Source organism: Somniosus microcephalus, chromosome 15 (genome assembly GCF_052327205.1).
Source record: "Somniosus microcephalus isolate GS21.2 chromosome 15, FLI_Smic_1.0, whole genome shotgun sequence".
In the NCBI taxonomy this organism is placed as follows: Eukaryota; Metazoa; Chordata; class Chondrichthyes; order Squaliformes; family Somniosidae; genus Somniosus; species Somniosus microcephalus.
In genome coordinates this window covers 115086542-115101088 of record NC_141001.1, presented here as the reverse complement: position 1 = coordinate 115101088, position 14547 = coordinate 115086542, and the positions used below count along the sequence as shown (strand labels likewise).

General features: G+C 50.5%; 1 protein-coding gene across 2 annotated transcripts in view; it reads right to left on the bottom strand.

The window, feature by feature from the left end:
* Positions 1-14547, bottom strand: part of kiaa1549la (KIAA1549-like a) — a 474294-nt gene that overhangs the window by 13620 nt on the left and 446127 nt on the right. The gene's annotated exons all lie outside the window — the stretch shown is intronic.

The following is a 14547-nucleotide window of genomic DNA, read 5'->3' as shown; positions in this document are numbered from 1 at the left end:
ATTTGCAGTAATAGTGTGGAGGACGAATTCATGGAATGTATGCAAGATAGTTTTTAAATCAGTATGTTGAGGAGCCAACTAGGGAACAGGCTATTTTAGATCTAGTGTTGTGCAATGAGAAAGGGTTAATTAATAACCTTGTAGTACAGGGGCCTTTAGGGAAGAGTGACCATAATATGATAGAATTTTATATTGAGTTTGACAGTGACTTAGTTAAATCCGAAACCAGGATCTTAAATCGAAACAAAGCAAACTACGTAGGCATGAGCAGCGAGTTGGCTAAGGTAGATTGGGAAACTACATTAAAAGGTATGATGGTAGTCAAGCAATGGCTAGCATTTAAAGAATTAATACATAAGTTACAACAAATATACATTCCTTTAAGGCTCAAAAACCCCACAGGAAAAGTGGTCAAACCGTGGCTAACAAGAGAAGTTAAGGATAGTATTAGATCAAAGGAAGAGGCTTATAATGTTACCAAAAAGAATAGTAAGCCTGAGGATTTGGAGGATTTTAGAATTCAGCAAAGGACCAAGGAATTGATAAAGAAAGAGAAAATAGAATATGAGAATTGTAATGTAGATACCTTTAAGGGGGGGAACTACTTTGTACAGCTCATATATACTGTAGTACCGGCAGTGACCACACCTGTATATAGCACTGAGTAGTAATTTGTACAAGCAGTTCCACTGTGAGCCACGTTGAGTAAACACCTGTTGTACTGTTTCTTCCTGCAGTCTGTGTCTTATTATACCCAGACACAACAGTGGCGACAAGGCAAGTTCGAACCTACCTGCAACTCTGCATCACCTCCCGGGGATTCGTTCCTGGAGATCAGTGGATTGGAGGTCAAGGCCAGAGGCTCGGGCATCGACCACGGGCAACCGCCCAGTCATCCAGCAGAGACTCGAGAATTGCGGGGGAGGCTGTCGAGAGCCAGGCTTGGCTTTCCAGTCGAGGTGGTCCAGCGAAACGGGCTGGCAACAGGTAGTGCGCAGACCCTTCCCGGACAGCGGCGGGCTAGAGCCCGACCGAGCGGCACAGCAAAGGGCTGAGCAGCGTCGACGGGGGAGAGAGAGGGCAGAGCGCACAGGGCGCAGCCGGTGTTCAGGGGCCGAGCAGCGTCGACGGGGGAGAGAGAGAGAGGGCAGAGCGCACAGGGCGCAGCCGGTGTTCAGGGGCCGAGCAGCGTCGAAGAGAGGGAGAGAGAGACACGCAGAAACCCGCGAGGCGCCGCCATTGCCACGAGGACCGCCGAGAGCGGCGTTGGCAGCAGCAGGGGAGGAAGGAAAGCGCGGGAGATGCCATTTTAAGCCATTGGGAGACGCCATTTTAAACCACACCCAAAATGCCGAAGAGTGGCAGTATCACCGCATTTGACAATGAAGTCAAAGATTGGACTACATATGTCGAACGAATAGAGGTGTACTGCAAGGCAAATGAGGTGTCAGATGACAAGAAGCATCGGTATTGTTAAATTTAATGGGTGCAAAGACGTCTGGTGCCCCTGGAAGTGACCAGTGTTTATCATCAGTGACCAGGGTGAGTAGTCAGATTTTTGACCGCCCATAAATCAGAGACACTCGACAAAGCGACTGAACGGCGAAGCGGCACCAAAACGAATCTGGGACACAGACTGAGTGGGTAAGAGACACTACTTGATTTGTATTTGTGTATTTGTATTTGTGTATTTGTATTTGTGTAATAGTAACTAAGAAAAACCTCGGACCAGGAGGACACTTGTCTCAGACACCTAGCCTGAGGCCGGTTGTTAAGAGGGCAAATTCTCCACGCGAAGGCCAGGACCATGAAGTAGGTGCCGAGACTCCAAGGTGTTCTAAAGTCGTGATACTAGTCGAGTACGGTTAACATTTTTCTGCATTATATCATGTTGCTAAGTGAACTAGGAGATTATTAGTGTCGGTGTTGTAGGACCCTGATCAGGTAAACAGACACCGGGGAGGGGTAGAAACCCCGTCCAACAAGCAAGCGTTACACGTCCGGGCAGTTTTGAGAGAAAGACAAACCCGGACCTCTGAGAACGCTGGCATAGAGTGCGACAAGAAGCTCGGGTATTCTCGGAAGGAAAGAATAGGGGGGCTAGCAGGTTGGTGTGTTCCTCCTCGATAGAGGCGATCGGCATCACGGTTTTCATAGCAGTTTGGCAACACAACTTTATAAGGCTCAGTGCACAACACATCAACAGACGTATGGTTTATTACGAAATCTAGTAACCCCAACGAAGCCAATGGAAAAGAGTTTTGAAGACATAGTAACGATACTACAGGAACATTTAGACCCCACACCGCTGCTGATAGCAGAAAGATTCAAGTTTCACAAACGGAACCGGCATAAGGATAAAAGCAATGCTGATTATTTAACAGAACTGCGCAAACTATTGAAACACTGCCAGTTTGGAGCGGGGCTGGCAGATACCTTAAGGGACAAGTTTGTGTGTGGGCTTCAAAGTGAAGGAACCCAGAAACGGCTTTTATCTGAAAAGGACCTTACGCTGGAAAAGGCTTTCAGCATTGCGGTATCATATGAAGCAGCAGCACGGGGCGCTGCAGAGATACAACAGAGACCGCAAGAATATGGCACAAACGAAATGTCATATGGAACAGAGAAGTGCTATCGCTGCGGCAGAACAACACATGACCAGAATGATTGCTGGTTCAAAGACAAAGTGTGCAGACAGTGTGGAAATGTAGGACACATAGCACGAGTCTGCAGGTCGGGAAAGAAAACCAGCAATAAGAAACCTACCAAAGGAAAGTACAAGAAGGTACATAAGATGACGGAGAATAGTTCAGATGAACAAAAGAGTGATAACGACTCCGAAAGAAGGGAACTGAGTTGTCTGAAACTACATGTGATCACAACGGAGGATCACCGAACCATTTGGGTCACTCTCAAGATAGCAGGAGTCCAGGTAAAGATGGAATTGGACACAGGATCAGCCCTAACAGTCATAAACCGACGGGAGTACAAGCAGCTATTCTCACACATACCCTTGAGAGACACAAAAATTATTTTGAAGACGTACACGGGGCAAAAAGTCTACCCCAAAGGAAAAATAAGGGTGGCCGTTATATATAACGGTAAGGAAACACCAAAACTAGACCTGTATGTACTGCAAGATGGAGGACCACCATTACTGGGACGTGAATGGATCCGGAAAATACACCTGGATTGGCATTCCATACAGGCACTGACTGTGGCTGACAAAAGGGATGACGACGTCCCACCTGGGTGACTGTCAAAGATCCTAACTGACGCGAAAGAAGTGTTCCAGCAAGGACTCGGAATACTAAAAGGCATGACAGCGACGATTAAAATTGAAGAAAACGCAAGCCCAAAATGTTTTAAGGCCAGACCGGTACCTTATGCGATCCGCCCAGCCATCGAAGCAGAGCTGGAGAGTCTGGAACGTTCAGGTGTACTGTCCAAGGTAGACTGGAGCGAGTGGGCTACACCCATCGTCCCTGTGATGAAAAAGTCGTTGAGCAGCACACCTGGGGAACCAAGGAAGGTTCGCATCTGTGGGGACTTTAAGGTAACAGTGAACCCGGTCCTTCACACCGTATAATATCCACTTCCGCGGATTGAAGATATTTTCGCCTCGCTATCTGGAGGGAAACGCTTCACTAAGATTGATCTGGCCCAGGCGTATCTGCAAATGGAGGTAGAAGAAACATCAAAAAAATACCTCACAATCAACACCCATAAAAGTCTCTACCAATACAACCGGCTGGTATTCGGGGTAGCATCAGCTCCGGCTATTTGGCAGAGGGCAATGGAACAAGTCCTGCAAGGGATCCCAGGGACCCAGTGTTAATTGTAATTAGTTTGATATTTAATTGTTAAATGAGTGTTATGGTACTGTTAATCTAAAGGGGGAGGAATTGTAATGTATATACCTTTAAGGGGGGAACTACTTTGTACAGCTCATGTATACTGTAGTACCGGCAGTGACCACACCTGTATATAGCACTGAGTAGGGATCTGTACAGGCAGTTCCACTGTGAGCCACGTTGAGTAAACACCTGTTGTACCATTTCTTCCTGCAGTCTGTGTCTTATTATACCCAGACACAACAAGAATTAACTAGCGAGAGACATAAAAACAGACTGTAGAAGCTTCTATAGGTATGTAAAATGGAAAAGATTAGCAAAAGTAAATGTGGGTCCCTTACAGGCTGAGACAGGAGAAATTATAATGGGGAATAAGGAAATGGCAGAGAAATTAAACAAATACTTTGTGTCTGTCTTCACGGAAGAAGACGCAAAAAACTTCCCGGAAATAGTGGAGAATCAAGGTTCGAGCGAGAATGAGGAACTGAAAGAAATTAGTATTAGTAAAAAAGTACAGGTAGACTATCCTTTATCCGAAAACCTCGGGACCAGCCGTGTTTCGGTTTTCGGGAAATTTCGGATTTCGGAAGGTGAGCGAAAACACTTCGGTTTTCAGAGTAATTCGGTTTGCGGGAGTGCGGATAAAGGATACACTATCTCTTATCCGAAAGGGTGGGGGTCGGCGGGGGGTGGGGGTCGGCGGGGGGGTCGGGGGTGGGGGTCGGCGGGGGGTCGTGGTCGGGGGTCGCCACTTTCGGCTTTCAGAGGTTTTCTGGTTTCGGATGTGCGGATAAAGGCTGGTACACTATCTCTTATCCGAAATGGGGCGGGGTCGGCGGGGGTGGGGTTCGGCGGGGGGGTCGGGGGTCGGTGGGTGTCGGGGTCGGCGGGGGTCGGGTTCGGCGGGGGGTCGGGGGTGGGGGTCGGCGGGGGTCGGGGTCGTGCGCACGACTTACGCTGAGCGATTTCGGTTTTCAGAAGTCATGCTTTGCACCACTTTCGGCTTTCAGAGGTTTTCTGGTTTCGGATGTGCGGATAAAGGCTGGTACACTTACGCTGAGCGATTTCGGTTTTCAGAAGTGCGGAAAAATGCTACACTATCCCTTATCCGGCTAGGCCTGTAAGTCGTGCGCCACTCTGGTCATGTCGTGCGCACGACTTACGCTGACCGAAAAAACCTTCGGTTTTTAGAGGGTTTCGGTTTTCGGAAGTTCGGATAAAGGTTAGTTTACCTGTAGTACTGGAGAAATTAATGGGATTGAAAGCCAATAAATCCTCTAGACCTGATGGCCTACATCCTAGGGTTTTGAAAGAGGTGATTATAGAGATAGTGGATGCATTGGTTGTCATTTTCCAAAATTCCATAGATTCTAGAACGGTTCCCGCGGATTGGAAGGTAGCAAATGTAACTCCACTATTTAAGAAAGGAGGGAGAGAGAAAACGGGGAACTACAGACCAGTTAGCCTGACATCAGTAGTAGGGAAAATGCTAGAATCTATTATTAAGGATGCGGTAACAGGGCACTTAGAAAATAATAATAGGATTGGGCAGAGTCAACACGGATTTATGAAAGAGAAATCGTGTTTGACGAATCTGTTAGAGTTTTTTGAGGTTGTAACTAGCAGAATAGATAAGGGGGAACCATTGGATGTGGTGTATTTGGATTTTCAGAAGGCATTCGATAAAGTGCCACACAAGAGGTTATTAAACAAAATTAGGGCTCATGGAATTGGGGGTAATATACTAGTGTGGCGGAGCCACCAAAGGACTCAGATCGTTTGCAGATAATTCCTTTAACAACATGTTAGCTACAGTCTGAGTCTGTACCTTTATTTATGCTGTTTAACTGTACAGAGTGTGGTTGCTTTAACAGCGCGGCTAAAACGTGATGACGTCACGCCGTTCATCACGTGATCCCCCACTGGCGGGAAAACGTGATGACGTCATGACGTCAGCCACGGGACTGCAGGGGCTGTCCTCGTGGAGCCTCCAGAGAGAGCAGACCTACATTCGATCCTGCAGTTTCTTGTTAAAACCTGTTTGTTTCATTAAAGTTCGTTTTGTTTGATCACCTGAGTAGAACTCAGTCTTTTAGTTAGGAGCCCACGTTCCTACATTGGTGACCCCGACTTTCGTGAACAGTTTTCGCGGAAGATCTTCAGCATAGACACGAACGCCGTGACTCTGAAACTGCCACAGTTCTGGGAGCAACAACCAGACGCCTGGTTTATCCAGGCTGAAGCCCAGTTCGCCATCAGGAACATCGTCGCGGATCAGACCCGTTATTACTACGTGGTCTCCGCCCTCGACAGCGCAACTGCCTCACGGATCGTCAGCCTCCTCGGTAGTCCTCCTACTGACCGCAAGTATGATACGTTAAAGGCGCGGTTGCTACAGGTCTTCGGGCTCTCGAAGTCAGAGCGCGCTCGCCGGCTCATCACGATGCCTGGCCTCGGGAACTCCAAACCGTCCGAGCTCATGAGCCAAATGCTCACGCTCTTGGGTGCTGAACCGGAATGCTTCCTCTTCCGGGAGCTTTTCCTCTGCCAACTGCCGGAGCAGGTATAGGCTGCCCTAGCCAGATCCGAGATTAAAGACTGCGCCGAGCTTGCTGCCGAAGCCAATAAGATTTTCACTGTAACCCAGCAGTGCTGCGCGGCCACGAGGCGCCCATCCCCCACAGACGCGGTTCCAGCTCCTCCTGCAGCGGGCTGGTGCTCCTACCACGCCCGTTTTGGTGCGAAAGCACGACGCTGCCGCTCTCCCTGCAGTTTTTCGCCGAAAAAAAAACAAAGCTCCTGCAGCGTTCCTGGCGAAGGAGGACCGGGTCTAACGGGCGCTCCGCGGTTGCGATGGCCGTCGGATCTACGGGGAAACTTCTTTATATCACCGATTCTCTATCAGGTCGACGTTTCCTTTGTGACACCAGGGCGCAGTGTAGCATTCTACCTGCGTCGAATCTCGATATGCAAGCTGGTAACCACGGTTTTTCCCTCGTGGCGGCTAATGGCGCAGCAATTCGAACTTTCCAAAAGCGGCAGGTCCAAGTCTGTTTCGGCGGTCAACGCTTCTGTTGGGAATTCGTCATGGCCACAGTCTCGCAGGCCATCCTGGGGCGGATTTTCTGTGTGCCAACGGCCTCCTCGTCGATGTCCGGCACCGCTGGTTGATCAATGCGGCCACCTTCCACTCGATTCCGTGCTACCACGGTACCACCGTGGCGTGCTCTATTGCCTGCGCTTTCCCTCCTCCGGATGACTTCACTCGGCTCCTCTGAGAGTTTCCGGAGCTGACAAGGACCACTTTCTCCTCCTCGGCCACGAAGCATGGTGTTGAACATCATATCACCACTACTGGCTCCCCGGTTTATGCACGGGCTAGAAGGCTCGAACCCGGCAAGCTCACGGCTGTGAAAGCAGAGTTCGACACGATGGAGCGGCTTGGGATTATTCGCAGATCCTATAGTCCCTGGTCTTCGCCTCTCCACATTGTTCCGAAACCGGGCGGCGGCTGGCGGCCATGCGGTGACTACAGACGCCTGAATGATGCCACTACTCCTGATCAGTACCCGATCCCGCATATTCAGGATTTCTCGGCCCATTTGGCAGGAAATTCTATCTTTTCTAAAGTCGACCTCGTCCGGGGGTAGCACCAGGTTCCCGTGCACCGGCAAGATGTCCCGAAAACTGCGGACATCACCCCTTTCGGCCTCTTTGAGTTCCTGCGGATGCCGTTTGGCTTGAAGAACGCGGCACAGGCTTTCCAGCGCTTAATGGACTCCGTGCTCCGAGACCTAAGCTTCATCTTCGTCTGCCTTGACAACATTCTCATCGCCAGTGCTAGCCAGGAAGAGCACATCTCCCATTTGCGTACCGTCTTTACGCGCCTCAGCCAGCACGGTTTAATCATCAACCCGGCCAAGTGCCAGTTCGGCCTGCAGCAGATCAATTTCTTGGGACACCGCATAACATCAGACGGCGCCGTCCCCTTAATGACGAAGGTGGAAGCTGTTACCTCTTTCCCGCGCCCGCCAACCGTCAAGGCCCTGCAAGAGTTCCTGGGGATGGTCAACTTCTATTACCGATTCGTCCCTAAGGCGGCTCAGCTTATGCAACCCTTGTACGGGGCCCACAAGGGCAAGTCCGGTAAGGATCCAATCAGCTGGACAGCCGAGATGGACCAGGCGTTCGTCAACACCAAGACCGCTCTGGCCAACGCAACCATGCTGGCGCACCCACTTCCAGGTGCCACCATCGGCCTTACCACGGACGCGTCAGACTACGCCATCGGCACAGTGCAAGAGCAGTGGGTCAACGGCACGTGGCAACCGCTGGCGTTTTTCAGCCGTCAACTACGGAAAAATGAAAAAAAATACAGCACCTTCGATCGGGAGTTACTGGCCCTTTTCCTAGCCATTCGCCATTTCCGGTTCTTATTGGAAGGATGTCCCTTCGTGGCTTTTGTCAACCACAAGCCTCTGACATTTGCCATTGCCAAGACCGCCGAACCGTGGTCCGCTTGTCAACAACGTCACCTGACGTTTATTTCCGAATTTACCACGGACATTCAACATGTGTCTGGTAAGGACAACCTGGTGGCGGATTGCCTCTCCCATGTGACGGTCCATGCGGTTCACCTGGGGATTGACTACGCCCTCATGGCTGCAGATCAGGCCTTGGACTCTGAGGTCCAATCATACAGAACCGTCCCCTCTAGTTTCCAAGCGATCGACGTCACTTTCCAGGCCATAGGCGCCACACTCCTTTGTGACGTCTCCATGGGCGTTCCCCGACCTATCGTGCCAGTCGCATGGCGCCAGAAGGTGTTTGATGCCATACACGGGTTGTCGCACCCTGGGATGAAGGCTTCACAACGGCTTATGTCAGCGAAGTTCGTCTGGAAAGGTATGCACCTCGATGTCCGTGACTGGGCCAATACCTGCGTAGTCTGCCAGAAGGCCAAAGTCCAGCGTCATGTAAAAGCTCCAGTGGCTACGTTCGCTGTTCCGGAGCGTCGTTTCGACCACGTGCATGTGAACCTTGTGGGGCCGCTTCCGCCTTCTCATGGTTATACGCATCTCCTCACCATGGTGGACTGCACCACTAGGTGGCCAGAGGCAATTCCTTTGGTTTCTACCACTTCGGCAGACGTCGCTAGAGCTTTCATCTCCTGTTGGGTTGCCCATTTTGGGGTACCGGCGGACATCTCTTCCGACCGTGGGCCACAATTTTCCTCGGAGCTTTGGAACGCTGTAGCTCAGGGGCTTGGCACCAAACTTCATCGCACCACCGCCTATCATCCACAGGTGAACGGCCTTTGCGAGCGATTCCACAGGTCGCTTAAAGCCGCCCTTCGGGCCAGTCTTCAAGGTGCAGAATGGGTGGACAGGCTTCCATGGGTCCTTTTGGGTCTTCGTACGGCGCCCAAAGAAGACCTGCAATCGTCCTCAGCCGAACTCGTCTACGGCCAGCCTCTCCGAGTACCAGGGGATTTCCTCCCTTCTCCCACAGAGCCATGGTCCGCCTCCCAGCAACTCGTCAGCCACCAGGAAGCGGCCAGATGCTTCGCTCCGGTGCCTACATCAAATCACGGCTTACAGAACTCCCACGTGCCAGCAGAGCTGAAGAATGCTGAGTATGTATTTATCCGCCACGACGCTCACCGGGATCCACTCAAGCCCCCTTACACTGGTCCTTTCCGCGTCATCGAACCAGGAGACAAATCCTTTTCGGTCGACATCGGAGGAAAACCGGATCACATTTCGGTGGACCGATTGAAGCCGGCTCACCTGGACCTGGACCGCCCAGTCGTCGCCGCTCAACCACCGAAACGTGGCCGACCGCCCGCAGCCGCCGTGCCAGATCAACCAAAGCCGCCCGCCAACTCGTCCACGCTCGCCGCGCCAGCTCAACCACAACCGCCCGCCAGCTCGACCACCGTCCATCAGCTTCCTCCGCCAGGTTACCAAAGTCGCTCGGACAGACTTGTCAGGCCTCCTCGGCAGCTCACTTTTGCTGTTAAAGACAATTCTGGGGGGGGGCGCATGTGGCAGAGCCACCAAAGGACTCAGATCGTTTGTACATAATTCCTTTAACAACATGTTAGCTACAGTCTGAGTCTGTACCTTTATTTATGCTGTTTAACTGTACAGAGTGTGGTTGCTTTAACAGCGCGGTTAAAACGTGATGACGCCACGCCGTTCATCACGTGATCCCCGACTGGCGGGAAAACGTGATGACGTGATGACGTGAGCCACAGGACTGCAGGGGCAGTCCTCGTGGAGCCTCCAGAGAGAGCAGACCTACATTCGATGTTATCCTGCAGTTTATTGTTAAAGCCTGTTCATTTCATTAAAGTTCATTTTGTTTGATCGCCTGAGTAGAACTCGGGGCTAGATTTTCAGTATAGACAGTTTTGGGGCGCTAACCTTAGCGCCCGCCCGAAGTTAGCGCCCGCCCCAAAGTAGCGCCCCGTTGCCGGAAATTCAGTGGCTTCGCCCTAAGAAGTTGGTGAAGCGCTAAAAGAGGCGTTCCACTACTATCTTTAGGCGCTAAGCCGGCGGTGCAGAGCGCAGCGCCCGAGCTCGGGCGCAGCGCACGGCAGACACTCTGGTGCCAGTGAGCTCTTAAAGGGGAAGGGTGCATGTGTTTTTTTAGGAGGAGGAGGAGGAGGAGGAGGAGGAGGATGATGATGATGATGATGATACACCGTTCACAACAACACACTGGATCCTTCCACACAACACATGCAGACTGCCGTTTATAGTGCAGGAGGAGTGCCCTTTAATTTGCGCTCCCCAGGGAGTGTTGCGTTCCATTTTACAAACGCTCTGGACGCCAGCCGCAGAATGGGGCGGTCCGACTGAAGTTTGGATTCAGGGCGGCCAAAGGGCGTTGCACGAGGCTGTGACGTCATTTTCTGCGCGCGCATCCGGGCGGCCGCTAAACTTTGCGCCGGCGCTAACGGGCAACTTAATTTGGGGCGGGGCGCAAACTGCGCTGCGCCCGGGCGCTACACGAATAGCGCCCGAAAATCACTTCTCTTAAGGCGCTAACTGCTGGCGCAAGCAACTGAAAATCTAGCCCTCAGTCTTTTAGTTAGGAACCCACGTTCCTACACTAGCATGGATTGAGAATTGGTTAACGAACAGAAAACAGAGAGTAGGAATAAACGGGTCATTTTCGGGTTGGCAGGCTGTAACTAGTGGGGTACCGCAAGGATCAGAGCTTGGGCCTCAGCTATTCACAATCTACATCAATGATTTGGATGAGGGGACCAAATGTAATATATCCAAGTTTGCTAATGATATAAAGCTGGGTGGTAATGTAAGTTGTGAGGAGGATGCAAGGAGGCTTCAAGGGGATATGCACAGGTAAGTGGGTGGGCAAGAACATGGCAAATGGAATATAATGTGGAGAAATGTGAAGTTATCCACTTTGGTAGGAAAAATAGAAAAGCAGAGTATTTTTTAAATGGTGAGAGATTGGGAAATGCTGGTGTTCAGAGGGACCTGGGTGTCCTTGTACATGAATCACTGAAAGTTAACATGCAGGTACAGCAAGCAATTAGGAAAGCAAATGGTATGTTGGCCTTTATTACAAGAGGATTTGAGTATAAGAGTAAAGACATCTTACTGCAATTATATAGGGCCCTGGTGAGACCACACCTGGAGTATTGTGTACAGTTTTGGTCTCCTTGCCTAAGGAAGGATATACTTGCCATAGAGGGAGTGCAACGAAGGTTCACCAGACTGGTTCCTGGGATGGGGGGATTGTCCTATGAGGAGAGATTGAGTAGACTAGGCCTATATTCTCTAGAGTTTAGAAGAATGAGAGGTGATCTCATTGAAACATACAAAATTCTTACTGGGCTTGACAGGGTAGATGCAGGGAGGATGTTTCCCCTGGCTGGGGAGTCTAGAGCCAGGGGTCACAGTCTCAGAATAAGGGGTCAGCCATTTAGGACTGAGATGAGGAGAAATGTCTTCACTCAGAGGGTGGTGAATCTTTGGAATTCTTTACCCCAGAGGGGTGGGGAGGCTCAGTCGTTGAGTATATTCAAGATAGAGGTCGATAGATTTTTGAATATTAAGGGAATCAAGGGATATGGTGATAGTGCAGGAAAGCGGAGATGATGTAGAAGATCAGCCATGATCTTATTGAATGGCGGAGCAGACTCGAGGGGCCGAATGGCTGACTCCTGCTCCTAATTCTTAAGTTCTTATGTACCTAAGCTGGTGCCTGTGGGTGAGACATGCAGTGAGTGAGACATGCAGTGACGCGGTGTGTTCTTCCTCCTCCTGTTCTTCCGCCTCGCTCTCAACGGTCTCCTCAGGGACAGGCTGCTCAGGAGCTGAACGAATAAAGGCACAAAAGTCAGGTTAAGTTGAGTGGAGGGGGAGCAGGAAGGGAGAAATACATGCATACACCATGATTAGCTGGAAAATGCAAAAGGCTTGTGGGGTGAGGGGGAAGTGGGATGTGAGAAGGAGTAGAGATGAACATACCGTTGTTGTCCCCAAGGGGGTCAATGTCGCCGGTGTCCACGGCGCCCACCACCTGGTGCCCAATAAGCTTCAGCACTCTATTTTCCAGTGCAGACAGTGGTTGTGTGTCAGCTTGTCCCCCACCTGTGCGCTCCTGCTCCCTCCTGTTGTGAGCCACCTTGGCCTAAAAGAGAAAGGAAAGTGTGCGAGTGAGTGTGAAGCAATGTGTTTGGGTGATGTGCCTGCCATAGTTGAATAGCTGTGATTTTGTGCAAGGTGTGAGATGTGGGTGTGAGTGTCAGTAGGTAGAGATTGTTGGTGGGTGAGTGCTGGGGGTGTGGTGCTTTGGGCAGTGTGTGCAGACTGAGGTTCAGATGGTGGTATGTAGCATTTGTTGAAGCAATGACTCACCCTGACCACTGAGTGAGGTCATTAAATTTCTTCCTGCACTGCGTGTAGATCCTGGGGACCACAGTGCTGCCTGAGATGTGCAGGGCTACCTACCTCCACATGGCGCAGAAGACTTGCGGCGATGGCGTCCTGCTGTTTGCCGGGTAGATCACCGCCCTCCGTCTCTCCACAGCGGACACCAACTCCTCCAATGCTTGGCCCGAAAATCTGCGGGCTCTCTCCCTGGGGCATGGATCGGCCATGAGTACAGCTGGTTGAGTCGTCCGGCTCCTTGGGCTTGGCCTGCTGCTGCTTGCTGACACAGGTTCACAGCCAGCAATTCTGAGAATGAGGCTCTGCAGCATCAATGAACCTCCCCTTTAAGATCTGGAAAGAGCCTGTGGCAATGATGACTAGCGACTAGACTGCACCTGATATTGGTTAGCGCTTTGAGTGTAACGCCACTGAGGTAGGCCGTTAGCGCTTGATTTAGCGCTCCCATCCTTTCTTTGAGTGATGACACTGGATTTTGGGTGCAGTCTAAAGCATTAGCGCCTGGCCTTAATTCTCAAACTTTTCAAAAGTTACCGCCCATTCCTGGGCAAGAATGAATTTCTCCCCCTAAGTGTCTGCTGTCCCACAGTCTATTGGCAGGGGCTGCCTTCTGCCTTCACAACGCCCGGATTGTACACTAGAGGGCAGCAAGCTCTGGAATCTGCAGGAGATCCGAGGTGAAAATGCGAAGCACACACACACACACAAATCGTCATATCTTTCATATTGAAACATTTGCAGTGCTCAGGTCAATGGGGGGGCTAGACTCCGAGATATGGCAGTCTGACCGCTCAACTGAGAAGTTCACTTTCCAGCAGACAAGAGGTCAGCAGCTCCACTGACTCACTATCTATCTATCTTATCCTATAAATCTATCTATTTATATCTATCTTATCCGACCTACCTATCTTATCTGATCAATCTATCTAGATACATTTATCTTATCCTATCTGTCTATCTTATCTTATCTTATCAAGCTATTGATCTAAGGTAGTGTAGTGGTTATGTTACTAGACTAGTGATCCAGAGATCTTAAACTTAATGATTTTACTCAACCTGAATTCAAAGCCCACCATGGCAGTTGGGAAATTTAAATTCAATTAAATAAATCTGAAATCAAATGCTTGCATCAGCAATAAATGACTATTACTAAAACCCATCTGGTTCATTAATGTCCTTTAGGGAAGGAAATCTGCCGTCCTTACCCGGTCTGACCTATATTTGACTTCAGACCCACAGCAATGTGGTTCACTCTTAACTGCTCTCTGAAATGGCCTAGTCTGGCTCACCGTCACCTTCATTAGGGCTGGACAATAATTGCTGGCCTTGCCAGCGACACCTACATCCTGTGAATGAATTTTTAAAAATCTTTCTGTCTTACCCTATCTATTTATAACTGGGATGTGAGGCTGGAGGATTCACAGAATCAAGGCATTTTATCCCTCTTCCCAAATGGTACCTTAGATAGTGCAGCATGCTGTTGGTGTCAGCTATGGCTCAGTGGGTAGCGCTCTTGCCTCCTGAGTCAGAAGGTTGTGGGTTCGGAGTCCCACTCCAGTGAGACTTGAGCACATAAAGCTAGACTAACACTCCCAATGTGGTACGGCGGGAGCGCCGCACTGTCAGAGGCACCGTCTTTCGGATGAGACATTAAACCGAGGCCCCGTCTGCCCTCTCAGGTGGACGTAAAAGATCCCACGGCCTCTATTTCGAAGAAGAGCAGGGGGGTTCTCCCCAGTGTCCTGGGGCCAATATTTATCCCT